The 24430-nt window shown below is 37.0% G+C and overlaps 1 long non-coding RNA gene across 8 annotated transcripts in view; it reads left to right on the forward strand.

Annotated features, from left to right (window-relative positions):
* LOC138832890 (uncharacterized) overlaps positions 1-18463 on the forward strand; it is a 108256-nt gene extending 89793 nt beyond the window's left edge. For all 8 annotated transcript variants that reach the window (XR_011373723.1, XR_011373730.1, XR_011373729.1 and 5 more), the window contains one exon: positions 15919-18463. This is a non-coding gene — a long non-coding RNA (uncharacterized lncRNA). The remainder of the gene's footprint in view (positions 1-15918) is intronic.
* Positions 18464-24430: the final 5967 nt, after the last annotated feature.

A 24430-nucleotide genomic window follows, 5' to 3' on the forward strand; every position in this document is an offset into this window, starting at 1 on the left:
TTGCTTAATTATGCGACTATTCATTCCAAAGTAAGTTCTTTTCCTGAACTACTTAGGTTATTGCAGTTGTAGATCTGGGTAGTAATCATGTTTAAATAGGCAATATACAGTTAAATCTCTAAGACTATGTTAAATAAATATATTGTAAATTAAAGACATGTCTCCTTGACGAGGTGAGGTAACAGATACATGTTATACCTGTAATTCTAGCTACTCAGGAAGCAAGGATTGAGAGGATCAAGATTCAAGATTAGTCCTAAAGAAAAGTTAGTAAAACCCCATCTTTAATGCCAAGTATAGCAACTCCTAAAGGGGTTGCTCACAAGAGTCCCATAATTCCTTGTATTTCATCTCATTTCTCTACCAGGCAAAGATTGAACATATGTTCCTAAGGTCTAAGATTTTGAAATTTATTGGGTCAGGAAGTAGACTCCTTATCTCTGGCTAGCATCTGTTATCACAGCTTTTCCAAATCGGGATGATCCCTGTCTTGAACCTGAGTAGATAGAAAAATCTTAGAACAGCAGGGAACAATTGAAGAAAGTCTCAAAATGTTAAACCACCCCAAGATCAGCAGAATTTTATTTTACCACTTTAAAAATGTATTGTCAACTTAATTTTTTTTTGAAAAAATGAGCTTTATCTCAAGGAATGAATTACATGAAATACAATTAAGTTTTGTGTGTGTGTGTGTGTGTGTGTGTGTGTGTGTGTGTGTGTGTGTGTGTGTGTGTGTGTGTATATGTGTGTGTGTGCTAGTCCTGGGGTTTAAACTCAGGGCTTGGGCACTAGCTTTTGTGCTCAAGGCTAGCACTCCACCACTTAAGCCACAGCTCTGCTTCTGGGCTTTTAGGAGCTAAGAGTCTCATGAACCTTCTTGCCTAGATTGGCTTTGAATCTTGACACTCAAATCTCAGTCTCCTTAGTAGCTAGGATTACAGGCAAGAGTCACTGGCTACGATTAGCTAATTTTAAATGTAGGATTTGAACTGTACTTGTTTTTTCCCCAAAGTGACTATATTATTTTACATATCCACCAGCAATGCACAAAAAAGTCAATGACTCTATCATTTGATGTTGTTAATGTTTTAATTGTAGGTACTGTAATGGAAACATCGTAGGAAGTTATATCTTATTGTGGCTTTAATTTGCATTGCTTGCTTGCTTGCTTTCTCTCTCTCTTTCTCTTTCTTTCTTTCTTTTCTTTCTTTCTTCCTTTCTTCCTTTCTTCCTTTCTTCTCTTCCTTTCTTTCTTTCTTCTTTTGTTTCCTTCCCTTCCCTCCCTCCCTCCCTCCCTCCCTCCCTCCCTCCCTCCCTCCCTCCCTTCCTTCCTTCCTTCCTTCCTTCCTTCCTTCCTTCCTTCCTTCCTTCCTTCCTTCCTTCCTTCCTTCCTTCCTTCCTCTCTCTCTCTCTCATTTATTCAGCATGTTATATTTGGTGTGCCCATTATATGTGAGCCCTCAGGTTAGTGGGGCAGGGCCCAGAGCATTGCTGACCATCCAGAAATCAGAGGAGGAGGAGGAGGAGGAAGAGGAGGAGGAGGACAGAGAAGACAGAAGTCACTCAGGACTCTGGACTTCCATCTCTGGACAGCCTTGTTCTAGTAGTTGTAGAAATGTCCCAGGAGTACAGGAGCTATCCAAAGCTCCTGAGGCCTTGTAAACTCAAACTACTTGGCACATACACAAGTAGATGGGCACTTTGAGCACTTATTTTTAAAAATATTTTTTATTGTAAAGATACTGTACAGAGGGGTTACAGTTACATGAGTAAGGCAATGAGTACATTTGCTAGTGAGCATTGTTACCCTCTCCCTTGTTTTTCCCCTACTATCTCTTCCCTCCCCACCTCCCTCCTCCCCTTCAAGTTGTAAAGTTCGTTTTCAACATAGTGTTTTGTAGTATCATTGTTAAAATGGGCCAACCTATATCCTTATTTCAGCATTTTGTTATTTTCCTTTCCATCCCCAAATTAGAAACATGATATCAGGGCACTGGAATCAAATACAGTGAGAACAGGGGTTATACATGGGGGAGAACATACAAAAGAAACAAAAACATCACATAGTACATTAAAAATAACCTATCTTGGGCTGGGAAGGTGGCTCAGTGGTAGAGCGCTTGCCTTGCATGACTGAGGCCCTGGGTTCAATTCCTCAGCACCACATAAGAAAAAAGCCGGAAGTGGCACTGTGGCTCAAGTGGTAGAGCGCTAGCCTTGAGCTGAAGAGCTGAGGGACAGCGCCCAGGCCCAGAGTTCAGGCCCAATGACCGGACCAAAAAAACAAAAAAACCTATCTTGGGGCTCATTTTGCTTAGTATCATCTTACATGGTCATATATACATAGCTTTTGACCTTTTCTGCTTGTCTGTCAAGATTATTCTAGATGGATACTAGTTATTGCAAATAAGGGAAACCATGGGACCTATGTTTCCTTGGGTCTGACTTTCTTCATTTAATATAATTTTTTGCAAGTCTTTCCATTTCCTAACAAATGGGACAATGTCATTCTTTCTATGAACTTTTATTTTGGGGGGGGGGTCCGGTGGTGGGGTCTGAACTCTGGGCCTGGGCGCTGTCCCTCAGCTCTTCAGCTCAAGGCTAGTGCTCTACCACTTGAGCCACAGTGCCATTTCTGGCTTTTTTCTCCTTATGTGGTGCTGAGGAATCGAACCCAGGGCTTCATGCATGTGAGGCAAGCACTCCAGCACTGAGCCAACTTCCCAGCCCCTAATGTCATTCTTTCTAATGCAAGCATAGACTTCCAGTGTGTGTGTGTGTGTGTGTGTGTGTGTGTGTGTGTGTGTGTGTGTGTGTGTGTGTGTGTGTGTGTGTGTGTGTGTGTGTGTGTGTATGTGTGTATATATGTGTATGGATGTATTACATTTTCTTGATCCATTCATTTACTTAGGAGCATCTAGGTTGGTTCCATATCTTATCTGTGGTGAATAATGATGCAATATTGCATTTTTGGTGGGAGTGTAAACTTGTTCAACCACTTTGGAAAATAGTATGGAAGTCCTCAAAAGACTTCACATAGAGTTCCCCTATGACCCAGCAATCCCACTTTTGGGCATTTACCCAAATCATCACAAACAAGGCCATACTAAAGCTATGAACACTTAGTTTTTAATTGAGGTATTTTCTTGTTGTAGAGTTGTAAATACTGTTATGTATTATGGTCACGTCTATTTTTTGTCAGTCATGGGGCCTGAACTCTGGGCCTGGGTACTGTCCCTCAGCTCTTCAGGTCAAGGCTAGCACTCTACCACTTGAACCACAGTACTACTCTGGCCTTTTCTGCTAATGTGGTGCTGAAGAATCGAACCCAGGGCCTCATGCATGTGAGGCAAACACTCTACCACTGAGCTACTCCAACTCAGGAAGTCATTGTCTATAGATCTATAGCGGGAGAACAACGAGGGAGGAGGTAGCAATGCTGGACAAGAAATGTACTCATCGCCTTACTCATTAACTGTAACCCCTCTGTACAGCATCTTTACAATAAAATAAAATTTACAAAATGTTTCCCCTCTGTTTTCTTTTAGTAATTTTACATTTTTAGGCGTTAAGGACTTTGATTCATTTCAACATGTAGCAGTGAGCCATGAGTGATGGGGAAATGGGATGGTAACTTAAAATGGAAGATGAGGTCACAAAGTTTCTGAGAGAAAATACTGCAATGAGAACTTCTCAATTTACAGCTAACTTCATCCCGTAGACTGGACTCAGAGATAGGAATTTCTCTAAGGCAATCTCCATAAGTGCTCAAACCCTAAATAGCTGTGGTTGCGATCTGAGACACAACTCACTTTCAGCCTACTGAAGACATATGTGTAATAGCTACTTAAATTGAGATTTTAAAAAGACAATTTTGCATTTATTATGCATATACATACAGGATTAAATGTTGATTTATTTACATTAGTGAAAGAAAATTCTGCAGAGTACACACTTTAGCTATAATTCCAATTACGTTTCCCCTTCTGTCATTATAATTATTTGAAAATTATAGAAGTCTTAGTGCGAAAGTTTGCAAACTCAAACAATAGGATAGATTCAGGAGTACATAATTTAAAAATAGAAACAGTGAGTAGGGATGGGAGGGAAACGCCAGGAGCGCAAGAGAGAAAGGGTGATATGGTCCAAAAAGAAATGTACTCATTCCCTGATTTATGTAACAGTACTCCTTCTGTTCATTACCTTTGTAATAAGAATAAAAATAAAAAAGGAAAAAATATAGAAGAAAACATTCCCTGAAGACATTACACTCTACAGGTAATGAGATGACTCCATTTATTACTTAGAATTATACTTTATCACAAGAGACACATACTGTGTCACAATACTTGCCCTAATATAATCTCCTTAAAAATTATTTTTCAGTAGCTGTACAAAGGGGTTACCATTCTACACATTAGTTCAAAAGTACAATGCAATCTGGTCAAGAACATCTTCATTCCCCCCATCTCTCCTAATCCAACCCCTTTCCTCAATTTTCCTAGTTTCATAGGCTATGTATTGAATATTGTGACTGCATCCTTAATCAAACTGTTTTTGCTTCAATGAAATAACTGAAAGGAGAAAAGGCTGACCTTGCTGCCTCCATTTTAAATTTGTCTTTGCTCCAAGCTGTTCTCTCTACAGTCACTTAGCAATCATCTTTGGTTTCAGGAAAGATAGGGCTGATCGATAACATCTTTATGACAAGGGACTGGAAACTACCCCTAAGGAACAGCAGAGCCTTGCAGGACAGGTCTTCCCCTAAATGAGGACAATTACCTATAATAATCAGGTTGCACCCTGGAGCTGAAGGAACCATCACACAGGACCAGATTGCTCCCTTCAGGTGATGGCACTGATAATATCTTCTCTGGAACCCAGGAGAACCAGAACCGATATACTGACCAACCAGGCCACAAGCGCAACTGAGTTTTTGTTTTTTGTTTTTTGCAACTGAGTTTCTTAAATTATGCATACCTTTTGCCCTGGAACCTAATTCTTTATGTAAACTAAGCTTCTATATCAATACCCTAAAGTTGGATGAAGATGATCTGGAGTGCCATCTTCCCATGGCATCATGACATGTAAAAAATCTCCTTTTGCTGCCGCCTTATTTCTTTCTTAGTAAACTTTCAGATTGCTTTCCCTATGTTTTCTGTCTTGCTTGAATTTTCTCACTGGAATCAAAGATGGAATGGATAGCTGTTCTGACTTTCTGGGAACACACACACACACACACACACACACACACACACACACACACACACACACACAGTTTTGGCTGGTCTGGGGTTTGATCTCTGGGCCTGGGCACTGTCCCCGAGCCCCTTTGTACTCACGGCTAGGACTCTACCACTTGAGCCACAGTGCCACTTCTGGCTTTGTCTGATCAGTTTATTGGAGATAAGAGTCTCATGGACTTTCCTGCCTTGGCTGTCTTCGAACTGAGATTCTCAAATCTCAGCTTCCTGAGTAGCTATAATTACAGGCTTGAGCCACTGGCATCAGGTTCTGGGAACATATTTTGAGTTTTTATTTTTGTGCAGGGCTATTGATAGGGATTTAGTTTCATTCTTCTACCTTCAGTTACCCAGTTTTCCTGGCATGACTTGTTGAAGAGGTTATCTTTTCTTGAAAGTTTGTTTATGGCACTGTTGTTGAAAATCAGATGGCTGTAGATGTGTGAGTTTATTTTTGGGGCCTCTTTTTTTCCCTTCAGCCTTGTATTTTACTGGTGTACATGTCTGTCTTGGTGCCAGTATTATGCTGCTTTTGTTCTCTGGCTCTACTATAACTTGAAATCATGTATTATAATACCTTCAGCATCACTTTTTCTGCTTAAGATTGCTTTGGTTATGTTTTTGTACTTCCACATAAACTTCAGGATATTTTTTACTAGTTCTGTGAAGAATGTCATTGGTATTTTCATGAACATTTTATTGAATCTGTATGTACTTTTGATATTTTAGCCATTTTACAAATATTAATTCTCATTCATGAACATGGGAAGTCTTTCCAACCTTTAATGTAGTCTTATCATTCAGCTTCTTTCTTCAGTTCTTCTACAAATTTTATAGTTTTGTTTTTCTTTAAGTTTGTAGTCCACTTTGAGTTATTCTATTTAACATGCAGATTATGAGCAGATTTTCATTTTTTAACATGTGAATATCTACTTTTTCTAATTTTTTTTGGGGGTCCGGTCATGGGGCCTGGGCCTGGGCACTGTCCCACAGCTCTTCAGGTCAAGGCTAGCGCTCTACCACTTGAGCCACAGCGCCATTTCCGGCTTTTTTCTTTTTACTTATGTGGTGCTGAGAATCGAACCCAGGGTCTCATGCATGCAAGGCAAGTGCTCTACCACTGAACCACCTTCCCAGCCCCTCTAATTTTCTTTATAGAAGAGACTCTTCAATAGCATATATGTTACTAACAATTGAAGTGCAGTGAATGGCCTCAACGAAGTAAATCTTACATTTCTAGAAAAAGAAATGCTTCTAAAAATATATACTTTAGCGAGGTACCAGTTGCTCATGCCTGTAACCTAGCTACTCAGGAGGCTGATATCTGAGGATCAACGTTCAAAGCCAGCCTAGACAGGCAAGTTCTCAAGACTCTTATCTCCAATTAACTATCAAAAAGTCAGAAGTGGAACTGTGGCTCAAATTGGAAAGTGCTAGCCTTTAACACAAAAGCCAAGGGACAGTACACACACACACACACTCACACAATGTCTCCTTTGCTCAAAGAGCATTCCATACTTAGATGAATGGACATATTAAATTGTAATCCTCTTGTACAACCTTGAAGTGCAGAAGTGCAGAAAACTAAGCAATTAAAAAGAGAAGTAAAACATTTCGATTCTAAAAGATATGAAATGAAAATAAGAGAATGCTTATTGAAATAATGATAGTCTTTGAGATGACCTTTTGTGTGTGTTTATATGCACTTGTGTATGTATTCCCTCATTTGATGAATTACATAGACTGATATTTGAATGTTAAACTCACATTGGATGTATGGGATAAACTTTACTTGATCATTATGTATTATCCATGTTGTATGTTGTAGGATTCAATGCATTAAAGTTTTATTAATAGGTTTTAAATTTACTTATGATGGATATTGACTTGTTGTTTTCTTGTAACAACTTTGATTTTAAACAATGAATTCAAAAGTATTTCTTCTCTTTCTATTCTCTGGGAAGATTTATGTTGTATCATAGTGTTTGCAGGTTACATATTTTAAGTAGTCACTAATGAAGCCATATGGACCTGAAGTTTCATGGTGACAAAAATTGAAAAGATAAAGAGCTATTCAGCTTTTTAAAAAAAATGTCTTTTTAAGGAATCGACTTTTTCGTCTAAATCATCATACTTAAATTAGTACTAAGTGATTCATTATTTCTCTTGTTGTTCTTAATGTCTATACTGCATGTTGTTATCCCACAAACCATTTCTATCCTCAATAAAGTAGACTCTTTCTTCTTGACCAGTACAGCTAGATTATTAATTTTGCAACCAACTCAGGTAGCCGGTATTTTATTTTATTAATTTTTAGCCTTCCTTCCATTCTATCTTTTTCTAATTTTGTTTTCATTATATCCTTCCTTCTGGAAATTTAGATCTTGTTTTCCATTAAAAATTTTTTTTTGGCAGAAGCTAAGTTCATTGTGTAATGTTTTTCTACTACATGCAGTATCCCGAGAATATAAAAGGATGACTGGAATACTAGTCTGATAATATCAATTCTTTCAGCATTTTTTTGGTCTGGAAAGGGTCTTTATTTTGTTTTCATTAAAACATATGTGTTTTCATTAAAAATATGTGTTTCTTTAGTACTTTAAAGATATTACTTGCTTAAGTTAGGTTGCCATTTGTTGTTATTATTATTATTGATTATTCTTATTCTTTTTCACTATATTATGATGTTATGTGTGACTCTTTAAGATTTATTCTGCCCAGGATTTCTTGAAGCTTTTGTATTTGTAATTTATAGTTTTCACTTTAGAAATTTGATATGATTACTTTTTTTAATTTGGTCAGCCGTGGGGCTTGAACTCTGGGCGTGGGCGCTGTCCCTGCGCTCTTCAGCTCAAGGTGAGCTCTCTACCCCTTGAGCCACAGCACCACTTCTGGTTTTCTAGTGGTTTATTGGAGATAAGAGTCTCATGGACTTTCCCGCCTAGGTTGGCTTTGAACCGTGATTCTCAGTTCTCAGCTTCCTGAGTAGCTAAGATTACAGGTGTGAGCCACCTGCTTTTTTTAAAAAAATATTTATTTATTTATTTATATTTATTTATTTATTTGATTGTGAAAATACAATACATACAATACAATACAATACATACATACAATAAATACATACAGAGGGGTTACAATTACAGGGGCAAGATAATGAGTACATTTCTTATCAAGCATTGTTGCCTCTTCCTTTGTTTCCCCTTCTCATCCCTTCCCAGGCTCCCCCCTCCTCTCATACCAAAGTTGTAAAGTTTGTTTTTTGACATAACGACTTGTACATCTCATTGTTGCAATGCGTCCACCTGTATCCCCATTTAAAAGATTTTTTTTTCCCTTTCCCCTCCACAAATTATACCAACATCAAATACAGTGAATGCAGGGGTTATACCGTGGGGAAGGGACATACAAAGCAACAAAGAAATCATCTTATAAATATGTTAGAAACAATCTCAAGAAAGAAAAAAACATTTGAATACTTATCTTGGGGTTTATTTCCCTAACATCAACTTATCTGACCTTTTTTGCTTGACTCAGATATATAATTATTGAAAATAAGGGAAACCATGGGACCTATGTTTCTTTGGGCCTGGCTTACTTCACTTAATATAATTTTTTCCAAGCCTTTCCATTTCCTAACAAATGGGACAATGTCATTCTTTCTGATGGAGGCATAGAATTCCATTGTGTATACATACCACATTTTCTTGATCCATTCATCTACTGAGGGGCATCTGGGTTGGTTCCATTCTTAGCTATGGTAAATAATGCTGCAATAAACATAGTTGTGCTGGTAGCTTTAGTATGGTCTTGTTTGTGATCATTTGGGAAAATGCTCAAAAGTGGGATTGCTGGGTCATAGGGGAGCTCTATGTGGAGTCTTGTGAGGAACCTCCATACTACTTTCCAAAGTGGTTGAACAAGTAAAAACATTTTCTCTTTTCCTTTTGCCTTCTGGGATCCAATTACAAGCACAGTAGTCAGTTTGACAACATCCTGCAATTCTATTGAGGAGTATTCAAGGTCATTGATCGTTTCTGAGCCATCTTCATTCTGGTGACTATCTTATCCAATGTAATTTTAATTTCATTCTCAATTCATGTATTTTAAAAAGCTACTTTCATTACTTTATTTAACATGTTCATGTTTTTTACTACATCCTTGAACATACAGTACTTGTTTTAATGTCCTTTTCTGCTACTGCTACCATCAATGTCATTGTATTTATTTCCTTTTCTTCAGGTATCTATCAATTGCTTTTGGCATATATTCCTGATTCTTTGCAGTTAAAAAAACTTCAAATATTGAACTTTATGAATTTTATGTTATTGGGTGCTGGGTTAGTTGTTTCTTTAAAGAGTATTGAACTTTGTTTCAGCATGCAGTTTGATTATTTGGCGCTAATTTCATTCTGTCAATATTAACTGTTAGGGTTTTAGCCTTGTCTTCAGTCTAAGGGAAGCTAGTCTGGTGTGTGGGAATTATTCTATGCTTGGTGTGAGTTGTGAACTATTTGGCATATGATGGCTGGTGGTGTCTTTCCTCAGCCTTGAAGAATTCTATTTCATAGATATGCAGATTGATGTTGAGCCCAACATTAGAACCTCTGTAGTTTATTGGGGCTCTTTTTTTTTCTGTTCAGCTGCTTTCTGCCCAGTCATTTCTTCCACAAATTCCAATTTTATCAGCCAAGTTGCCTGTCTGTGTCACCCAAGCTCACTGTGATTTCTGAGAGGTTTGGATTCATACACCAAAGCCTGGAAAATGATTCAGTGAGTGATCAAGGGCTCAGCTGGTTAGTTTACCTCTTTTTATAAACTGTAGTCTATGTTACCTCTTAGCCAGTGTCTGAATTCTTGTTTCATCATGTGCTTTACCCAGTATTCTAGTGGGTATGATTGGAAGGCATCCTCATAGCTGTTCAATCTTCATAGGTAGAAGTCCTTATAAAATAGTTTTAAGGCTTTTGTTAATGTTCTTCAAGGGAAATTGTTAGTGACATTTTTCGCTGCTCTTTTCTAGAAATGGAATTTTAGCAAATGTATACTATATTCCGTGTGTAGTATAGTTATTGTTTCAAGCACTTTATTTTTGTTTACCTTTGATTCTTGAGTGGGTATGTATGAGTGGCTGGAGGGGATTTCATCGTAATAATTCCATGCACTTGTATGAGCGTCCTTTCACTGTTGTGTGTGCATTCCTCTTCTGCTCCCCACTTTACAAGACAGTGCTTGGTGGGCTTATTTTGCTCTTCATAGAAATCTCTATGTCATGTACTTTGATTCTTCTTTTACCTTCTTCTTTTCCCCTCCTTGCTGGTTTCTCCTAGACAACCCCTCATTTATATTCTTAAGCATTACACTTCTTGATAGAAACTATTTCTCATTTACCTTTATAATCGAATACAATAGATTGTATGCATTATCTAAGCATTACATCATTAAACGTTAACTTCTAGTGATCTTTGGACAGTAGAATCATATCATGATTACGCAAATATTTCAGGAGCCTCAGCCATAAGCAAGAAGGTCCATATTCTTAAACATGTTCTAGAGTGCCCAAATTGTATCTTGATTAAATTAATTTTAAAATTATTTTTGATTTGCTCAATGTAGATTGTACTTTTGAGGTATAATTCTGAAATGTACTTCATAGCAGAGAGAAGCTCACTTAGAATTAAAATATGTTGGGGCTGGGAAGGTGGCTCAGTGGTAGAGTGCTTGCCTTGAATGCATGAGGACCTGGGTTCGATTCCTCAGCACCACATAAGCAGAAAAAGCTGGAAATAGTGCTGTGGCTCAAGTGGTAGAGCACTAGCCTTGAGCTGAAGAGCTGAGGGACAATGCCCAGGCCCAGAGTTCAGGCACCATGACTGGTAAAAAAAAAAGAATTAAAATATGTTCTTGCCATAATCAAGACATGAACATATATTGTACTTTGATCCATCAAAAGATGACATCAATAGATGTCAGTTTTCATAAAAAACTTTGCCCTACAAAAGTTGTGAACTAGACTTCGTTTGTTGTTAATGCAAACTCAGACTCTAATTTGTTTCTATCCTATTAAAAGAGATTTCTTAGTAATATTTTTTAGCTGAGCATATAACAAATATCAGGGTTTCCCCTTTCCTAAAAAGTTTGTAATGTTACAGTGACAGAATAGGTTTATGGTAATAAATATAACTACATATATATATATTTATATCCATATATGTTATGTATAAATCTTAATATATATAAATATATCTACATTGATCTATCAAGACATCTATCTATATACATCTTGGCAGTACTATGCTTTGAACTTGGGTGCTTGTGCTTGCTAGGTAATCATTCTTACCGTGGAGCTACATCCCCCAGGCCAGACTTCTGACTGGGAGGCCTTCTTTGTAGCTAGATGAGAGGTGTGTGCCATTGCATCCAGCTCTCTATTGAAAATGGATCTAGGGAATGTTGCTGTTCCAGCTGGCCTCAAAACTTGATCTTCCCAATATCAACGTTTCAAGTAGGTAGTATATTTATAGCAATGAGCTACTGGCATTCCACTGAAACTTCTTTAATTTTTATTCAACATTTTCCTAATGTACTCGACTGTGGCTCCAACCCATTAGCACCCCTAAATCTCCTTTTAGACACTAGTGTTCCATAGATTGCAGTTTTGAACTACTGCCTAGATAACGGTGACAACTATCATTTAGGTATATATGTAGCTATATCTGGGTCAACAGAGTTATAAGACACATTAAAGAAAATAAAGATGAGAATATGGAAATATTTTCTATTTTTGACAAGTGTAGACTCCATGTGAACCAAGTTAGTCAATTGAGGTACAAATGTGTTCTCTTTGAAATAAGAATGTTTCAAAGTATATACATAAAACCAGACTATATAAGGCATCTCGAATTAAAAAATATCAACTAACTCTTATAAAATAAGTGTTTGATGACAAAAGTGTAAATGAATCAGAAACACATGGAGTAAATTGTTTTGAAATATGTATGTAAAAATTTGAGGAATGGTTTAAAATGAATTTGACCAAATGTGTTTTGGGTTTGGTTAAATTTAGATATTTAAAAGTTCAGGATGTGCATGATGCTCATGAAGAAGTCATCCATTTCTAACATCATATTCCAAGAATGAGTTAGCAAAAGGTTTTTTAGAAGGTTACTAATTCAACCTTGTTATTATGTAACAAGTTTCTTTGAAGTTACTGAAGTCTCTATAGCTTGTCTTTTTTCTTTTCCTTTTCCTTTTTTGGTTTATTGGAGGCTTGAACTCAGGACCTAGGCACTGTCCCTGAGCCTTTTCATGCTCAAGGCTAGCATTTTGCCACTTGAACCACAGTGCCACTTCCAGTTTTTGAGTGGTTAATTGGAGATTGAATCTCAAAGGACTTTCCTGCCCTTGCTAGCTGCAAACTTCAATCCTAAAATCTCAGCCTCCTGAATAGCTAGAATTACAGGCGTGAGCCATCAACACCCAACTTTTACAGCCTTTCTTATAGGTCTACCAGTATTAGTTACTGAAATTCCAAGCTGAACAATAATGTCCCAGAAATATTGACACGATATTTTGTCTTTTATTTCTACACAGCTTGAAACAGATATGGCAAAAAGTTATTAAAAATTAGGATTTTCTTAGGTACCACTGAGTCCAGCTATTGGATGTTTGATATTAATACACAGCTCTAATAGGTATTTACTTGTTTATCCAAAACACGAGTCAGTGACATCAGCAGGCCTCTGGAAATAGAATTCTTAACTTGTGTTTACTAGATTCAAAGCAGCAAGATTGAAAATATTGTAATTTTATAAAAATAATTGCTCTTGCCTTCTACAAAATGTGAGATTTATAATATAATTTTAAATAAAATAGGAATATTTACAGCAAGTGGTTTCTACCTGATTAGATTTTATAATCATAGTATCTTTCTGTTGTCTCAAAAGTACCAAAATGGAGTAATATTAAATCAAGTGAAAATACCAGAAGATGCATACTAGGGAGCATAAAGTTAATAATTGGTGTGGTTTGGGTGTTATACAAGATTAAAGCACATTGTTTTTTTTTTTTTTTTACTAGTTTTTTGGAATAGAGGGGTGAAGTGATATCCCTTTAGAGTTGTAAGAAATGGTTGGACCTTTAGTTGATATGCATATACGTGTATATACATTTATATATTTATATGTTAGTTGTGGGGCTTGAATGTAGGGTCTGGGCACTGTCCCTGAGCTCTTTCACTCAAAGCTAGAACTCTGCCACTTTCATCCAGAGTGCCACATATTATATAAGAGTCTCATGGGGGCTGGGAAGGTGGCTCAGTGGTAGAGCACTTGCCTTGCATGCATGAGGCCCTGGGTTCGATTCCCCAGCACCACATAAGCAAAAAGAAAAAAAAGCCGGAAGTGGCGCTGTGGCTCAAGTGGTAGAGCGCTAGCCTTGAGCTGAAGAGCTGAGGGACAGCGCCCAGGCCCAGAGTACAGGCCCCACGACCGGACCAAAAAAAAAAAAAAGAGTCTCATGGACTTTCCTGCCAGGGCTGGCTTGAACTACTATCCTCAGATCTCAGCCTCCTATGTAGCTAGGATTACAGGTGTGAGCTACTGGTGCCTGGCTTGAGAGAATATTGAGAAAACTTTATCCTAACAAGAGTTTTAGATACATCCAACTTGAGATCACCAAGAAAAAGATTGTAATCTAACATATAGCTAGTTATTTTCAAGATGCTCTGCATACATTGTACTCTTTGTTTCATATATACTTACTTGTACATTTACATTTGTAGTTTCTAACAGTACTGGTACTGATAATGAATCCTTGTCTTTAAGTATGTAGAATTGATCTTCAGACATATTGTATAAATAGGTTTGTAATGATTGATCTTTCTATACATCTATGTAACAACAATAAGAAATCTTTATAAAACAATAGAAGTGTTTAAGAATTCTAAACTTTATAAATTTAACTGAAAGTTTGATTTTTCACTTGCCTACTTGGATTGTTAATTTTGATATATTAACTTGACTGAGTCACAGATTGTCTAGATAATCGTTCAGTTTTTATTCTGGGTGTGTCAGGTGTCAGAGAGAGGAGAGAAAGAGAGAGAGATTGTAGAGATAAGAAAAACTCCAGGGCTTGGAAGGTGGCTCAGTGGTAAAGCATTTGCCTTGCATGCCGGAGGCCCTGGGTTCGATTCCTCAGCACCACATAAGCAAAAAGAAAAAGGCCAGAATGGTGCTGTGGCTCAAGTGGTAGAGTGCTAGCCTTGAGTTGAAGAGCTGAGGGACAGCGCCCAGGCCCAGAGTTCAGGCCCCACTACCAGACCCCCCCCCCAAAAAAAAGAAAAGCTCCATAACTTACATTCTTCTTCTCCCATTCTTTTGTTTAAATTATAATGTCCTTTTCAGTTTTCCAGAGGTTGATCTGATTATTTTTAATCAATGAATTATGTGTCTACTGTGTGCAAGGCATGAGGATACAATGCTGTATTAGACACATTGTCCAAAAGGTTACCATCTGCATGAGAGATAAATAAATAAATAGGTAACTTTAATACTGCGTATTAATGTTAACACTCAAGTAGCATTACTCATGTAAGCACACAGGAAAGACATCTAATCCTACCTTGGGATTAATAGAAGGCTTCCCAGGGAAGATAAAATCTATTATAAATAATAAAGAAGAATCTATGCTAATTTAATGAGACAAAAAGCCAGGGAAACATGTTGAAGGAAGAAGAGACACCATGGGTGAGGGTGAGGTTGGAAGTTTATCTGAATTTTCTCCCAGTCTACCTCCATGGGTCTCCTTTATTAAGAATATTTAACATCCCACACTTTAATAGAAGCTCCTTTTTGGAGCTTCTAGGTATAACACTCATTACCCATCCAGTATCTCATCACAAAGAAAATGACATTTTTTTCACAGCCTGAACATTCTTTTAGTATAATATATATATATGAAAGGCAATGCACAAAGTTTAAAGGCCCTTCTTGCTATGTTGAGTGAACTTTTGGTTGCTAGTTCTAACACAAGAAGTCATTGATTGAAGTTGGGCTCAAAATCTCCTCTCTACAACAGTTTTTTTTTTTTTTTACAAAAATTGGACAGGAAATAGTGCCACATTCCTGTACTCCAAACAACTTGGGAGACAGAGGTTGAAAGAACATGGTTTAAGGCCAAACTGGGTAAAAGTTAGCAAGACCCTATCTTAAAACAAGCTGGGAGTGCTGGTAAATGTCTGTTGTCCTACTTACTCCAGAGGCAGAACTAGAAGGATCATGGTCTGCAGCTTATCCAAGAAAAAAGTCTAAGACTCTATCTGAAGAACAAACTAAAAGAAGAAAGAAATTGGAGAGTTTAGCTCATATGGTAGAGCCTTCTTAGCAGCATAAGAGCCTGAGTTCAGTCTCTAGTATTGCACAAAAAAGTACAGATTTAAGATGTATAGAGTCATGGTTTGATATATACGTACATTGTGAAGTGACCACAATCAAGCTAACATCCATCAACTCACTTTGTAAGCACCAAATCCTTACACACATGAGGAAGAAAGAAGCTATGACCACCCCATTAAGGTCTAGCCTTCTTAAATGCTTTTTCTATGTGATGACATCTTACCTCTATTTTTTTTCTTTATGTTAACAGAAGGTCTAATCTCTTGTTTTCTTCTTTCTCTCTAGATGAAATAATCACAAATGGAATTTTAAGGAAGGCTCTATATAAGTCTTGGACTTGACATACTTGGTCACCCTAAGAAGTTTGGACTTTTTCCTGAGGGCGAAGAAATGACAAATGATAGCATTCCAGCTACAATGTGAATTGAGGAACACTGGAGGTGGTGACACAAATGGGGCATGTAGGTGAGAAAGGAGAATGACTGGAACCAGGCAGAGACAGTGGGAATGGAAGGAGTGGATAATTTAAAAGAAATAAATAGTACTGAAAATAGTAGGATTTGAAAATAGGCCCAATTGGTAAATGAATGGTCATCAATTGGCAACTGATGGTCATGTCTGTCTAAGGCATTGGGGTATAGAATGGAGTTTGTACAGGAGTTGAGGACATAAAAAGGACATGAATGTCAATAAGCTCTTAAAAAGTAATAAGCTTCTAGGCCAGCTTACCACAGTTGTATAGATTGATGAGGAATTGAGCTCCTGTAGATTTGGGTATTGAAAGTGAAGTAGGTTCCATATCTTCATGTTTGTGTAGATCACCCATGCCTATGAAACAGAATGAAGTCCAGCTAGATCCTGGGCATAGATTTGTGTCCTCCCAGATTTGTAAAAAGCTACTTGCAGTTGTTATCCTAGTCAGGAAAAAATGTTCCCTCTATCCAAAAGGAATACTGCTAGTGACTGACATAGAGAAACACTAATTGTACAACTACTTAATGATAATAAAAATACTAAAAGTATTTTCATATATAAAGAAGATCTGCGGAAATTCCTTCCCAACAACAATGTAATGATTTCACTTTGCGATTTACTGAGTTTGAAATATCCATGATACCTTTTTTTGATGCCAGTCCTAGGGCTTGAACTCACGATCCCGACCTTGTCCTTGAGCCTTTTTGTTCAAGGATGGCATTCTACCACTTGAGCCCATAGCTCAACTACTGGCTGTATGTATGTATGTATGTATGTATGTATGTATGTATGTATGTATGTATGTATGTATGTATGTATGTATGTATGTATTGTTATTTGTGGGGTTCAAACTCAGGATCTAGGCACTGTCCCTAAGCTTTTTCACTCAAGGATAGTGGTCTACCACTTTGTGCCACACCTGGTTTCCTGGTGGCTATTTGGAAATAACAGTCTAACAGACTTTCCTACCAGGGTTGCCATCAAACCACAATCCTCAGATCTCAGACTCCTTGAGTAGCTAGGATTACATGCCTGAGCCTCAGGTCTCTGGTAACCATGCTATCTTAATGAAGATGTTCATTAGATATTAAGCTATTTACAAGATTTTTTTTACAGTATGTACAGAAATAGGATAATTAAACCCATTGACTTTGTTTCTGTTAAAATGATATGTTACAGCAAGTGGTTATTATGTTGCTTAATCAATCAATATATCAATAGCATGTGTGAGATTTATTATTTCATTCATTATAAGTTGAATTCACCAATCTTAGTCATATGTTGCTCATAAGATCTGGTAATTTTCTAATAACCACAAATAATCCAAACAAGAAAAGTGTTTTGGCCAGATATATAAGGCCCACTAGGGAACAGGCCTTATTCTTGCTTTAGACTCTAGTAGCCTCTTCAGTAGAATGAAAATGCAAGCCCCAAATGTGAGCCAAACACACAAGTTAAATTTTCTCATAGTCATATTTCTTTAATACTCCATTTAAATATTTTAAAATATTATTTCAATATGTAATTAACATAAGCTTAGTGAGATATTCTATTCTTTTTTCATACTAACTTCTTTTTTTATTGCTTCTTTTTTTAATTGTAGAAATACCTTATAGAGGGGTTACAATTACATGGGCAAGATAATGAGTACATTTCTTTTTTTTTTTATTGTGAAAATACTGTACAGAGGAGTTACAATTACATGGGCAAGATAATGAGTACATTTCTTATCAAGCATTGCTGCCTCCTCCTTTGTTTCCCCTTCCTTACCATCTCCCCTTCCTTGCCCCCCCTGCCAAAGTTGTAAAGTTTGTTTTTTTGACATAACGACTTGTACATCTCATTGTTGCAATGGGTCCAACAGTATCACTAGTTAAACGATTTGTTTTTTCCCTTCCCCTCCACAAATTATACCAACATCAAATACAGTGAAAGCAGGGGTTATACCGTGGGGGAGGGACATACAAAGCAACAAATAAATCATCTTATAAATATGTTAGAAGCAATCACAAGAAAGAAAAAAACATTTGAATACTTATCTTGGGGTTCATTTCACCGAACGTCAACTTATCTGACCTTTTTTGCTTGTCTCAGACATATACTAGTTATTGCAAATAAGGGAAACTATGGGACCTATGTTTCTTTGGGCCTGGCTTACTTAATTTAATATAATTTTTTCCAAGTCTTTCCATTTCCTAACAAATGGGCAATGTCATTCTTTCTAATGGAGGCATAGAATTCCATTGTGTGTATATACCACATTTTCTTGATCCATTCATCTACTGAGGGGCATCTGGGTTGGTTCCATAGCTTAGCTATGGTAAATAATGCTGCAATAAACATAGTTATGCTGGTAGCTTTAGTATGGTCTTATTTGTGATCATTTGGGTAAATGCCCAAAAGTGAGATTACTGGGTCGTAGGGGAGCTCTATGTGGAGTCTTGTGAGGAACCTCCATACTACTTTCCAAAGTGGTTGAACAAGTTTACACTCCCACCAACAATGCAGTAAGGTTCCCTTCTGTCTACATCCCCTCCAGCATCTGTTGTTATTAGAGTTCTTGATTATAGCCATTCTAACTGGGGTGAGGTGGTATCTTAAACTCTAGTGTATATTTTAAACTTCTAGTGTAATTTACTTTGGGTTAGGCACATTGTAAGTACTTAATAGTCCTAAGTGGCTACTTGTTACCCTTATTGAACACTGCAGTACTAAGCCTCAAGAATAGTAATACTAAGAATAGAGTATCTTGTGAACATACTTGTTTGTATGCTAGATGACTGAATGCTATGGCTTACTTTTTATCCTTAAGACAATACTATACAAAAACACAGTGGCCATGAAATGTATGTAATATTGTTTTAGGAGATGATGAGTTTTATTTAAAATCAGCTACATCTTTTAGTGACTATAATAGGTATCTTGGAAAGTGAATTGTAAACACTCTAAGAATTCATTAAGCAGAGTAGGCATCCAGGGGAATAAAAGTATAGAGTTCAATGTGCATCATTACCCTTAAAGAAAGCAGTTCCATTAAATTAGATACTGAAGGCCATGTCTGGGGAAAAAGTGGGTTTCTATGCTGAATGGATGAAAGTACAGAGTACTTACTTGTCAGTCTCTTTGATGTTGGTTATTATCTGTGATTGTTTGTTGAAGGTTTTCTGTTTGTTTGTTTTTTCAAAGACTTGCCTGGGAAAAGCAAATGATGAGAGTTACTAGTTAAAATGTTTATTTTAGAAAGTGTTCCATACAAAAAAACAAATAGTTTTTAGCTTTACTCATCACTTATTTAGGAGCAAACAGAAGGAAACATTAGACTCATTCTATAGGAAGTGATATGGAGTCGATATGCTATGAGTAAAAGTATTTTATAAGGAAGTCAGACATAATAAGGTTGACAACTTTAACTTCATTTTCACGAGCCAGTAGGACTATGGGAATTCATCACACACTTCAGAAGTTTGTTAATCCATACAGTAAAATCATGCCACAAGGGTTTATGTATGTGTCTGGCTTAACCATTCATAAATTATACTCACTGTTATTTTATATCTTGCTTTAAAATAAAACTTGAGAACAAAGAGGGTTCTGTTAAACAAGTTTTCAAACAATACTTTGCAAGCTAAAAAAAAAAACAACGTTTGTATTGTAAAAAATAAACATTTGTATCATCATCATCATCATCAGAGAAAGCTTCCCAGAGAAGAGGACATTTGAGCAATGACCCCAGGCAATGGGGGAGCTATTCCTGCAGGTTCTGTGGAGGGGTTCCAGGCAGTCAGAAAGGTGGATCTTAAGCCTTGAAGGTGGAAAACATATCTGGTAGGTTGGGGGAGCAGGATGGTTGTGGCCAGTGTGGCCATAGAAGTAAGTGAGTTGCTATCATTTATTGTCTTTTCTACTTTCTAGGTCTGTAGATACAAATCTGAATTGAAGGGAGACAATCTGGGGGTGGGCCATTTTGTAACTGAACATAAGGATTTAAAATTTTAAAAGTATTATGTAGAATTAAGCCCCAGAATACAAAACAAATAAAAGTGGTATAAAATTCCAAATTCTCACGGGCACAGGTGAGAGAATCTTGAAGACAGATCCAAGGGGCACCTGCTGGCCAAGCCAAGGATACTTGAGTTTCCAAATAATGAGAATAACAGATTTTAATGCATTGAAAGTACAGTTTCATGCTTAAAATAAGCAAATAAGTGAATCTGATATCCCCTATGTTAGCTTTCCTTCACTCAGTGAAATAGCTGGGATAATTCACTTGTAAAGAGAAAAAGTTTATTTTGACTTAGTTTGGGATTTTCTAGTCCATGATCAATTAGACTCATTGCTTTGGGCCTGTGGTGATTAGCACATCATAGAAGAACAAAACTATGTACCTCATCAGCTAGGAAGGCAAAAGAAAATAAGGAAAAGATCTGGGTCCTATAAATACAAGTTATTATTATAGATCAAATTATGATGAGGATATGTCAGAAAATATTACGAGTCATGTCAAAGGACTTCCAGTAACAGACCTGAGTTCATGCCCCAGTACCAGCACAGAAACAAAAAAGGAAGAGGAGAAATGGGAAGCAGAATCAGGATTACAGAGAGTGATAATGTGGCAAACACTTTACAATCTAGGTCAAGCATATACAGGAATTCTTTTTATTATGCTTGAAATTTTTCTGTAAGTTTAAAAATTATTTCAAAACAAGCACTGGGGAAGAAGTCATATTGTTCTGGAGGAAACAAACCTGGAATGTTTTCTTTACTTTCTTCCTTTTTTATTTTTCCTTTTTGGGTGGTCCCATTTACCCATTTCTTCTAAAAAGAACCCCGAAGCACTCTTAAATATAATTTGAAAATTCTTGTGCTCAATCAATCCTTCTCACAGCAATGAAAAGGGAAAAAGCAAATAGTTTCATGTGTAGTAATAATTTCATGTGAGAAAGGGGACATCTCATATTTCACTAACTGTAAGGAGGGACTACTTGTTCTTTTAAATATTACTTATGTGTAGGCATTGTTACTAAATATTTATAGACATTTAAAAAAAGAGAGAATATTGAAAAAAATTAGCCACTGAGGCAGCCTGAATTTGGCCCAGAGGCTCGGAGAATTGTGAAGGATCCTGCCTGTAGGCAGTTAGCAAGAAACTAAATTTACTGCTTCCTAGTGGCAATAAATTTTCCTTTTACTTTATGTAAAAATAAATACATGTGACTGAAATGAGGCATACGAAGGAGTGAAGTGTGGAAAGTTTGATCAGCATAATTACTTAAGTTTATAATCATTTTAAGGATGGCTGCTATCATTAGAATGACAAGGTCCTAGGGACCTTTAAAAGTCAGAGCCCAGGGCTGGAGATGTAGCTCAGTGGTAAACCACTTTTCTATCATAGGTGAGGCCTTATTTCCATCCTCAGCACTACAAAAGCAAGCAGAAAAACCTCCAAAAAGTTGGAGGACAGGTGATGAACAATTGGTTTTGGAATGGACAGAAAAGCAAAGAAACACCGTGATGTACGAATGAAATATGATACGAAAAGTATTATACTTCAGGCCTTCTTCCCAGATGTCCTCAGTCTGTATATTGAGAAATAGCATGTACGATGTCAAAAACACAGGAACCCTATCCAAATTAGAAACCCCGTCTGTGTGGCTTTTAGGGATAGCAACATAATCCATAGTCTATTTAGTACTTCAGGAACAGAACTTGAAGGTCTAGAAAATTAATTGGAACCACTGAAATTGTAGAATTTTTGTAGGCTTGTGAATGTCATATAGGTTGCTTTACACTGGCACAAAGGCAGTCTAGTTTCCTTAATGGAAAAAAAAAAAGCCTAACAAAGAGGAACAAAATAAGTCATCTTCTTTTCTGAACCTAATTTGTGAGCTAACTGCCAGAATCTTGTAAGGAATCAGATATAAACATGCAGGTAAATCAGTATGTAGAACACTGTAAAATGGCCACAATGGATGAGAAATTCGAAGAGGTGGCCATGGCATACAAGAAGAATGAAAATAAGCTGCATCAGCAGTTGCAGTTTTGTTGCTCACATATGAAAAGGAACAAGTAGAGCGGTGTGACTCACAGGGCACCAGTGTTAGCATGCAGGAAACCCACTGTCTCTGGGCAATTGGAAAATAATAACATGAAGAATTACTTCTTATATACAAAGGTGATATAGGAGGAAAAAAAGAACTATTATTATAAAAAAATGAACTTTCTTTAGAGTTTGGAAATATAGAAATTACAAAACAAAAAGATTTGTGGTTAGGGGCCTGTAATTTTAACTGCTGTGGACGTGGTATGAAATAGTACCAAATTAGGGAGGGAGGCAGGTAGACAAAAGGCTCTGTAATTGTGGGTAGTCTACAGGTGAGCACTTTGTATAGTTGTGTCATGGAATAGCAATCAAGCATCTGTGGTAGGTGATATAAAGGAATGAGGGAGCCTGGTATAGTGTGGCTCCAAAGTGTAATCCCAGATACTTGGATGGCAGATATTGGGGAGATTATGATTTGAAGCCAGCTAGGGCTGCCTATCTCAACCACTATCTGGGTGCAGTGGCACACACTTGTCATCCCCAGTGACATGGAGAACACAACTCATAGGAATGCAGCAAAGGAGCCTAGGCATAAGTGAGACGTCAGTGCAAATAACCAGTGCAAAAAGTGGCTGGAGATGTGACTTAAGTGGTAGAGAGCCTGCCCAGCAAGTGTGACTCAATTGGTCGATAACCTGCCTAGCAAGTACAAGCTCAGAGTTCAACTCCTAGTTCAAAAAAGAAAATAAGTAAACGAAATAAAGAGAAAGGAACAAGGAAGCATAAAGGCAAACAAATTCAGTGCTGTGGGACCCAAAACAATTGTCCAAGGGTGTCAGGAAGAAATCATTCCTGGCTGGTGGAGCTCTGCTTAGTTGCCTGTGTATCCTGTAAGTCCTGTCTATTCTATTTGTCAGACATGTTAGGCTCAGTGGTCCATTAGTCTTTGGAATCTTTCATATCTGAATCATCTTCATAAATGCTTAGAAAATATGTAGCAAATATGGAGATGTCTAGGTTTCTAAGAGAATTAATGACCACATTTGTCTTTTGACGGGCCTTGTGATGATTTCTCAGCCACAGATTTTATTTAAAAAATGGACTATATATAAAACATCTGACATTTTTGATTCTTATAATGGACTAAGTATTAAACACAGAACTGCACTCTGCCCATTGAAAAGCACAGGTGTTCCAACAAGAAATAAGAGCAAATAAGATGCAGTATTTATATTCTTTTAAGTAGTTCACATGCATACAGTTTGACAATGATCCAGAATATGAGCCTGGATTAATTTAATGGCAATCAAATTTTAGTGGAATTGACTTGATTTTGAACATTTTCCTTTTAGACTAGAATATGCTATCTTAAAGACGATAAGCCAAATTACTCATTCTGGGAACAAAGACTTTGAAAATTGTCAGCATACTGACAGCTATGATGAACATTTATTTCAGGCTTATAAAACATATTAATCGAACTTGTTCACAGCGTGGTGGCCCAAAGAGTGTTATTTCATTTCTGAGAAAACCTCTAAATAAGTAAAAAGCCCTGCTATCATATACTACAAAAGTACAAAGTTACATTTTCCCCCCTTTCTTCAAAATGAATAAATGCTTTTCTTAGAATGCCTTACACAATGAAGCATGCTGCAGGATTGTGTTCATTACAAGACTATTTGCAAAAGACCTATGCACCATTCACGGAACCTTAAAAAACACTTGAAAATATGGGCTGCATTTGCAAACTTCAGTGTGTGACATGGAAAGCTGGCAAACTGCCTGGCTTCTACTTAAAGGATTGTCATTCTGGGAAAAATAAATTTCTCTAACTAGACAAAAGTCAATGTTTTCATGTTTTACTGCAATCAAACTGATAGAGCTGACAATTTAATGTCTCAACACTTAAAATATCTGTGGATAATCAGTTACCTCAATCAATCATAAACACAAATCCTTCTATTTTCAAAGCCTGTGTGTCTGTGACTAAGATGTAAAACAGTTTGACAAGACCCTTTCCCCACAACGCCTCACCATCTACCCCCACCATCGTCTCAATATTCTCGATTTGTCTTTAGCTGTGCAGATATTTATACTCTTGATGCATCTGGAAATAACTTTTAACGATTCAAATGGGATCAAATTTAGAAAGTTTTCTTTCACTCTCCTGTTTTACTTAATTTTTATGGGGAGTTTATAGCTTGTGTGCCTGTCAGAAAAATACGGAAGTGTGCTGGCATTCCAGCTGAAGACATCATTATGAGTGAAAAAATGCTCAAGGCT

The sequence above is a fragment of the Dipodomys merriami genome, unplaced genomic scaffold (genome assembly GCF_024711535.1).
Source record: "Dipodomys merriami isolate MVZ:Mamm:240054 unplaced genomic scaffold, mDipMer1.0.p SCAF_20, whole genome shotgun sequence".
Taxonomy (NCBI): domain Eukaryota; kingdom Metazoa; phylum Chordata; class Mammalia; order Rodentia; family Heteromyidae; genus Dipodomys; species Dipodomys merriami.